The 7,541-nt window shown below is 44.8% G+C and overlaps 1 protein-coding gene across 2 annotated transcripts in view; it reads left to right on the top strand.

Moving 5' to 3' along the window:
* The first annotated feature begins 2,167 nt into the window (after positions 1–2,167).
* Positions 2,168–7,541, top strand: part of FHIP1A (FHF complex subunit HOOK interacting protein 1A) — a 182,940-nt gene continuing 177,566 nt past the window's right edge. For both annotated transcript variants that reach the window (XM_054562531.1, XM_054562553.1), the window contains exon 1: positions 2,168–2,480. The gene's annotated coding sequence lies outside the window, so the exon portion shown is untranslated. The remainder of the gene's footprint in view (positions 2,481–7,541) is intronic.

Genomic DNA, 7,541 nt, shown 5'->3' with positions numbered 1-7,541 from the left:
TCAAGAGTAAAATCTTTACCAGATGAGTCACACGCATCTCTTACTTCTCCAACTTCATATTCTCTACTCTCACAGCTTGACCTTAGAGTTTGTACCTGCTTTCTGACTCAAAGATTGTCTGCCCAGATATCTTACTCCTTCATCTCCTTCAGGCCTTTGCTCAAATGTCACACCCTTCAGAGGCTTTCCTCGATCACCTTATTTAAAAGGGATCCCTGTCATGTTCCTCATGTTCCCCCCAGCCTCCGTTTAATTTTTCTCTATAGCATTTCTAATCATATGGCTGTCCACATATTTTCCTTGTTTATTTATCATCTGTTTCTCCTGCCTGGAAGGTGAGCTCTACGAAGGCTAAGATTTTTTAAGATTTTATTTATTTATTTTTAGAGAGGGGAAGGAAGGGAGAGAGGGAGAGAAACATCAATGTGTGGTTGCCTCTCACGCGCCTCCAACCGGGGACCACGCCTGCAACCCAGGCATGTGTCCTGATCTGGGAATTGAACCCGGGACCCTTTGTTTCAGAGGCGGGCACTGAGCCACACCAGCCAGGGCAGATTTTTGTTTTTGTTTTCTGCTGTGCTCCAACCTCTAGAAGAATGCCTGGCATGCATAAAGCATTCAAATAAATAAATAGTGGCTGAATAAATGAATGCTTCTCCCACATTCCAATTGTTAGGGCAGGCCACGGTGACCTGCTGTGCAGAACTTCCTGGCTTCTGCTTTCAGTTCCATCTCCCCTGTCTTTCCCAGTTGTTTCCTAGGAGCCGCTTGTCTGCACTTGTTAGAGGTGAATGGCTGGTGGGTCCTGAGAGTTGCTGGCAGCAAGTGCACCCCGTTTTCTGCTGCCCTGCCCATCAGGGCGGTTGCAAGAGAGAATTTGAAACTATTTCTATCTAATTTTGGTTATCTCTGGATGCCATTCATGGAGGATGAAGGGAGGAAGATCCTTTTTTCCAAAGGAGAATTTGATGAGGCGCCAGCAGGACGCTGCTGCGGTGGAAAAGGCTCCACATCCGCCTTTGCGAGCCCCGGTGTGACCCAACCTGCCCAGATTGTGGCTCACCTCAAGTTTCAGCCGCACCCACCGCAGGGCTCTGAAAATGCCAAGAGGGCCTCTCACCAAAATGTGTTTCCTCCTCCTTGGATTTAATGTCCAGAAAGCAGAGCATTGGCCTCGCCGCCCAAGCCCGCCGGAGAGTGAGGGACGGACCCGCGGGGAGCAGGGGGGCGCGGCCGGGGGTGGGGGAGGCGGGGGGCGGCGGGGGGCGGGCACCGCGGGCACCGCTCCGCGTCTGACGACCGGCAGCCGGCAAACGCGGGGCCGGGCGGGCCACGGTCTGGGCTCTGGGAAGGGGAGTGGGACAAGGAGCGGTGCCAAAGGCCACCACCACCAACCAGCGTGGTAAGGCAGTAATTTCCTAACCTGTTCTGTCATCTTCCAGGGTGTCCTGAGGGGGGAAAGTTTCCTTTTAGCTGCAGAACAGTCCAAATTAAAGAGCACCCACTTTTGGGGTGCTCGTGAACCGTGTGACACGCACACACACACTCACAAACAACTCTGATAACACTGACCTCCCTTAAAAATACAGAACCCCAACACCCGGCCCCCCTGTCCTGCCGTCAGCAACGTCTGGAGACCCAAATCTCGCGCTGCCCACTTACAGGGAATTTGCCAGTAGAATAACAGGCGAACATTTCCATCAGTTGACTCAGCTCTCTCGGGACTTTATTAACATTTTAAAATTCAAACCACGGGGGGCAGGGGAGGCGGGAAAGAAATTAGAGTGCGGGGGGAAGGGCGCCGGAGGCGGCGGTCCATCCTTTGGGAAGTGAGAAACTGAAAACGTCCGTGGCGTGCGGAGTTCGGTGACCTCCTCCACTTGGCGGGTGTGTTTTCCTGTGGGCGGTGTGCGTGCGGAGTGTAGATCCCGCGAAGGACGAGCCCCCAAGGGCGAGCTGCCCTCCATTCGGCAGAGGTGTAGGTTTCAGTGGAAACTTTCTGTTGGAGGCCCCTCCTCCTTCACCTTGGAAACTGGCACCTGGCGCCGCGTGTCCCAGGGTCATGGGCGGGGCCAGGGCGGGGCCAGCGGGCTCCCAGTCTGGAGTGGCAGGTTGGTCCCCGCCCTGGCTCGGTCCCACCCTCCCCAAGTGTGTGCAGGGGAGGGGCAGGGGGTGGGAGCGAATCTGGGACCCACGAGGCTCAGCCTCGGCTGGCGATCCCTCGAAAAGAAAAGTTGCCTTCAGACCTGCTCCAGCCTGCTACTTCCTTCCCTCGGCCCTGCTGCCGGGCGGGGAGGGGCCGGGCGGAGACCTACCAGGTCTCCCGCGACGAGCCGGTTCCCCTTCCTGGGTGCTCAGCACGAGTGGCGGCTCCGGGTCGCGTCCTCTGGGCCAGGCACAAACTTTCCCGATTGTCCTCGGACGCTTGTCGGGCACGTCTCGCACCGTGCGGGGAAGAGGAGCCACGGCCAGGGAGACAGGTACGTGGCATGCTGCTGTGAGATTGGCACTTGACGGATTTTTTTTTTTTTTTTTTTTAAATTTTAGAGGGTTAAGGGAGGAGGAGCAGAAGTGTCCCCCCTCCCCGCCTCAGCTGGGCCGGGGGAACAGGTACGGGGTGGGGAGGGGGCGGGACCCAATGGGAATATCCCAAACAAGATCAGTGGTCCGCCCATTCACTGCAGGTGAGAGGTGGCTCCCAGAGCCAGGGACTGGAGGTTACTCAGTGATAACCCCGGCGGGGAGAGAGCCAGCTCGTTTTGACGGAGAAAGATGTCATCAGGGCTCTTCACCCCTTTTCTGGGTCCCTGGGGTCCGAGAGCTGGGTCCTACGGGAGGAACAGCGATCGGAGGCTCAGTTTTCCTCTCTGAACCTCCTCGTTGACACAAGAGGCAGAGGCGGCGCCACTTTGAGGTTTGCAGCACTTTGTTGTAAGGATTTACTTGTTCGGTGGCTGTTGCTCAATTTCAGAAGTTCTCAAGTGAAACTGCGTTCGTTGAGTCGAGGTGGGTGTTGCTGATGGAGTGTTTATGTGTGTCCTGCTTCGACCTCAACAATGCTCCCTTGTGAACCCCACTTCTGCTAGAGAGTGGGGACCTAGCTAACTGCTGTCCTATTTCAAGCCCGGCCAGAGCCAAGTGTTGGTGGCAGCAGTAGTAGCCGTGTTTGCTAGGCGCTTTGGGAATCACAGGAGCAGAGCTGAGGAATGAGCCCAGCTCTGTCCCACCCCCCTGGGTCCAGCCATTCTTCAGACCCGGCCTCCACCACTCAGCAGGTGCCTCAGCCACCCTGGGAAGGGGAAATTCCACACGAGGGGAAGGAGTCCCAAACAGGGGAGAGACTGCTCTGAGGAGTATTAAGTAGTAAACAATGCGTAGCAATTGTTGCTACCCTCAGACTTGGACCTACTCCCTAACTTCTCAGAAAGAGTCCTGCTATCAAATTCATCTCATTAGGCAGTGAGGTGCTCTCTGCTAATAGTGATAGCAGCCTGATGAAGTTATGTAGGTCACTGAAAAGTATTTCCGGTTTAATCACCTTTATGCCATTGGTTAATGAGGGAAAAGATTTCCTCTCATTAATTAGTGTACCTTGCCTGCTTGGCAGGGTCACCTGCTTCACCGTCAGTTTGTTTATACCTGGTACTAGACAAGATGTGGTCCTTGAAGCTGCCCAAACCTGGTGTCCTACAGCTGAAGTCCCCACCGCAGTGGTCTTCTTGGGACAGAACTGAGTGACAAAACTGAGTAAAGGCTGGTTCCTTTTAGCCCCAGTTAATCCCTTTCCACAGAGCTCCTAAGAGTTGCGTCCATGCTTGTCTTGGAATAAATTGTTTGGGGCCCGATTTGTCATTTGTCCTATAGCTTTTGGAACAAGATTAAGCTGTGTGGGGCAGACGGAAAAGGCAAGAGAGACCAAGGGTCAGTGAAGTAGATTCAGAGGAAATTTAGAATAGCCTCCTAATTTAGGCCCACCTGCCTCACTACCTTCATCCTTGCCTCTACATGGAGACTCTATAGGTGGTATCACTTTTCATTCAGGCCTTCGAAGGCTAGAAATTAAAAGACTGCTTTACTCCAGAATAAGAGTGTTGCTGGACAGTTCTTCATGATTACCTCCCAAGTCTGGTTCAAATCACTTTCTCTGCAGAGTTTTTCCTACAATAGGAAGTCAGTAGGTAATGTCTACAAGTCAAGAAGCAGGTCTACAAATAAATTATTTACAGATGTAGAGGAACATATTAGGAGAGACAAATAAGAGTTGCCTAAGGACTGACTGGTGAAATTGTTTCTATATTACTTTTGAAAAGAAAATTTTATTAGAAAACTCCTCCTCTCTGCAAATATAAAACAAAATTGCTCTCTTGGGTCCCTGCTTAGATGCCTGATCTTTATTCTGTGTACATTTGTCCCATAGGGCAGCACATTGGCCCTGTAAAGAACCGGACCCTCAGATTCTGACCTTGGAACACAGTTTACGTCTACTTCATTCTTACTATCAGCCACTCCCAACTCTTAGTTTTTAGTCTAGGTAGGGGAACAGTGCTCAAGACTGATCAGCGACTTCAGGGATGTCATTTATGGGGATCTCTTAGTAAAGACAATAACAGAAAATAACACTTCTGTAGTGCTTTATGATTAACAAAGTGCTGTGACTTAACTATTTTGTAGTGGGTGCTGTTATATTCAGATGACACAAGAGGAAAATAGATGAGAAAATAAGGAACGTTTAGGTGTGCACTTGACTCGTGTATGTGGTGCACTCAAACCTGAATTCAGGATTTCCGATTTAGATAAGGCCATGTTTTAACTTTTTTCTCTGCTGTATTTTGTGAAGTGTTTGTATGTAAAAAGGGATCTTATTTCTTATTAAGCAGACTGTCCACACTTGGAGGGAGGACTATACACATATCTATGTATGTAATATGTGTGTGCTTTGCATATCTGTAATGTGGTATACCTAGAGAGGTGAATAAATACCCCTAATAGATAATGTCTAAAATTTAAAGAAAATCAGGAAATAGCAATGTAAGTGTGTGATTTACAAATACGGGAGTAATTACTAGAAGGAACATTTCGAAGAGTTGAAGGAGCATCTTTTGGGGAGCAGAACGCAGGATTAGGGAAAGCCAAGCAGGAGTCTACTGTTTTTGGCTAGTACCTTATAAATTTATGTCTTACATTTTATATTATATACATGCATATTCTTTTAAAAAAATCTTTTGGCAAGGACAGAGTAAAGGTCTGTTTTCAGAATTTTAGAGATGAACTGATCAGAGATTGTGTACCCCCAGTTCTTTTCATTTTGCAAGTGAGGATATTGAATTATAGGAGTTTAAATGTTTTGTGAAGGTCACATGGCTATAGAAACAACCCACCATTCCTTCCTTCCTTCTTTCTTTCCTCCGTTCCTTCCTCCCTCCCTCCCTCCCTCCCTCCCTACCTGCCTCCCTTCCTTCCTTCTTGTTCATGCCGCTCCCCTAGGCCAGTGGAAATTTTGCCCAGATTTGTAATTCCTCAATTACCTTTCTAGGCAGTTCTCATTTCTCCTATCTAATTTTTACAATGTTTAAATAGGTTGCAGGACTGTGGATTCAAAAGTAGTTTTTCTAATTACTCATTTTCCCCTTATGAAAATGCTTCAAATATCTTTAGTCTGTAGACTAAATTTTTGGTTAATTCTATAATAACTTTTAATTAGAATTAGAAACACCTAGGCAATTTGTGTGCAACTTTTTAGGGATTTACAGTGTTGCTCTGTTGGATTTGATAAATACTGGAATTTAGGCTAAACTTTTATCCTGAGAAGCTGAGACTAGCAGAAGATGCTAGGAGGGCTTTTCCAATATCTATGTGTTAGTGGCTTAGTTTTGAAGTTCCGAGAATAAGGATATAGCTGTGTTCCAAAAGAGAGGTACAGACAGATGACATTTTAGAGCTATTACATTAAAGTTTTAACACCCAAAGTTTTCCTTTTCTTTATACATAAGATTGTCTCCTGCTTCCACTCCACTTATATCACCAACTTAAAACTTTATTTTTTTCCTGATTATACACTCACTATATATTATTTAACATTCAAACTCAAGAAATATGTAATTTTGAAAATAAAAATACATTGTAATCTTATATTCTGGAGAAACTTCTATAAATAGGTATATGTTTTTCTCCCAAAATTTCTTTCTATATTAAAATATATTTACTGTTATTGTGCTTATTAATAACAACTGGGCAACACTAAATAGTTTTCATCTTGCTTTCTGTTTTTAACTTAATGTATCTTGAAAATATTTCCATGACCATATATGTAGAGCATTCTGGCTATATAGTATTGCATCACAGGTCATTTTAAACAATTTCCTATTGTTGAAAATTTGGGTTGCTTCCCATTTTTCCTTACTAAGAACAGTGCTTTGAAGAATATCCTTAAAGTACACTTGAGTGAGTGTTTTCGGTAGGAAAATTTTGTGAGCCAGGGATATGGAAATATTTAATTTTTCTAATTAATACTTTCTCTAATAGTGTACCTTCAATGAAAACTATACTAATACCTTTTTCTCTGAATGTATAAGACTAAAGATAGAAATTATTAATATATGACCAGACACTGAAATAAAAGGTCATAGTAGCAAAAGGCTCTGAGGTTTTAGGTAGGGCTCTCCTCATTTCCTCACATTTCAGGTTCTTTTCAGTTTAAATTTTTTCCCCGAGAGAAGATAGTAATTGATAACAGCTATAAAAATACCCTGCAGTTGTTGGTGAGCTGCTAATTAGCTTTTATGGAGCATGGTTTTTTTAAAAAAACATTTTCTTAACATTATTCTAGGACATGCCATTAAGGAGTTCAGCGAATCCACTAAGCTTTGCAGAATGCAGAATGAGTATATTTCAGCTCCTCTTCTTGTATTTTAAAAATTTACTTCTGTTGAAATATTGGTAATGGGTAAATTTTAAGATCTTTAGACTTGTAGAAAGTGCCGGGAACTGATTTCACTCTTTTGTGTGTGGAAAGTGTGAAATAGGGCACCTTGGCTAAATGTCATGACACAGGCCCATTGAAGAAGGGACATTTCAGGAATTCCTGTGGCAAGTTTTATGGACCATCTTAGAGAGTTGATTTATATTTTCATTGAGCCTTCATTCTTCATTCTTCAAAATCAGTGTCTTCAGTTTTGTTTGTGTTCATGGAACTTGTACTTGAAATTTATTCATTTGAAGTTGATTTTCTTTGTAATATATGAGAATAAGTATAGAAAAATATAAATCTATATATACATGTTTATTCATACATAAGTATATAGTGACTTAAGCTGTAATTAAAAAGTGTGATCTTTACTAGGTCATTTAGTGTACTTTGTGCATCCTCAAAATGAAGTTGTGTCTGTCCATACTTATATTATTAGAAAAGATTTTTGATTTTTTTTGTGATACATTTTCTTAACAAAACAATTTCTTAGGACAGTGTAAACTTTATAGTTTGCATATAGTCGTATTTTCATCTTTTTATGGGAAGATGCAACTGTGTAATGTATTGTTCTTGA

The sequence above is a fragment of the Pteronotus mesoamericanus genome, unplaced genomic scaffold (assembly GCF_021234165.1).
Source record: "Pteronotus mesoamericanus isolate MK-2021 breed Mesoamerican mustached bat unplaced genomic scaffold, CSHL_Meso_final contig_163, whole genome shotgun sequence".
NCBI lineage: Eukaryota > Metazoa > Chordata > Mammalia > Chiroptera > Mormoopidae > Pteronotus > Pteronotus mesoamericanus.
Note: the sequence above shows the minus strand (reverse complement) of the source record. Positions and strands in the feature narration are given on the sequence as shown.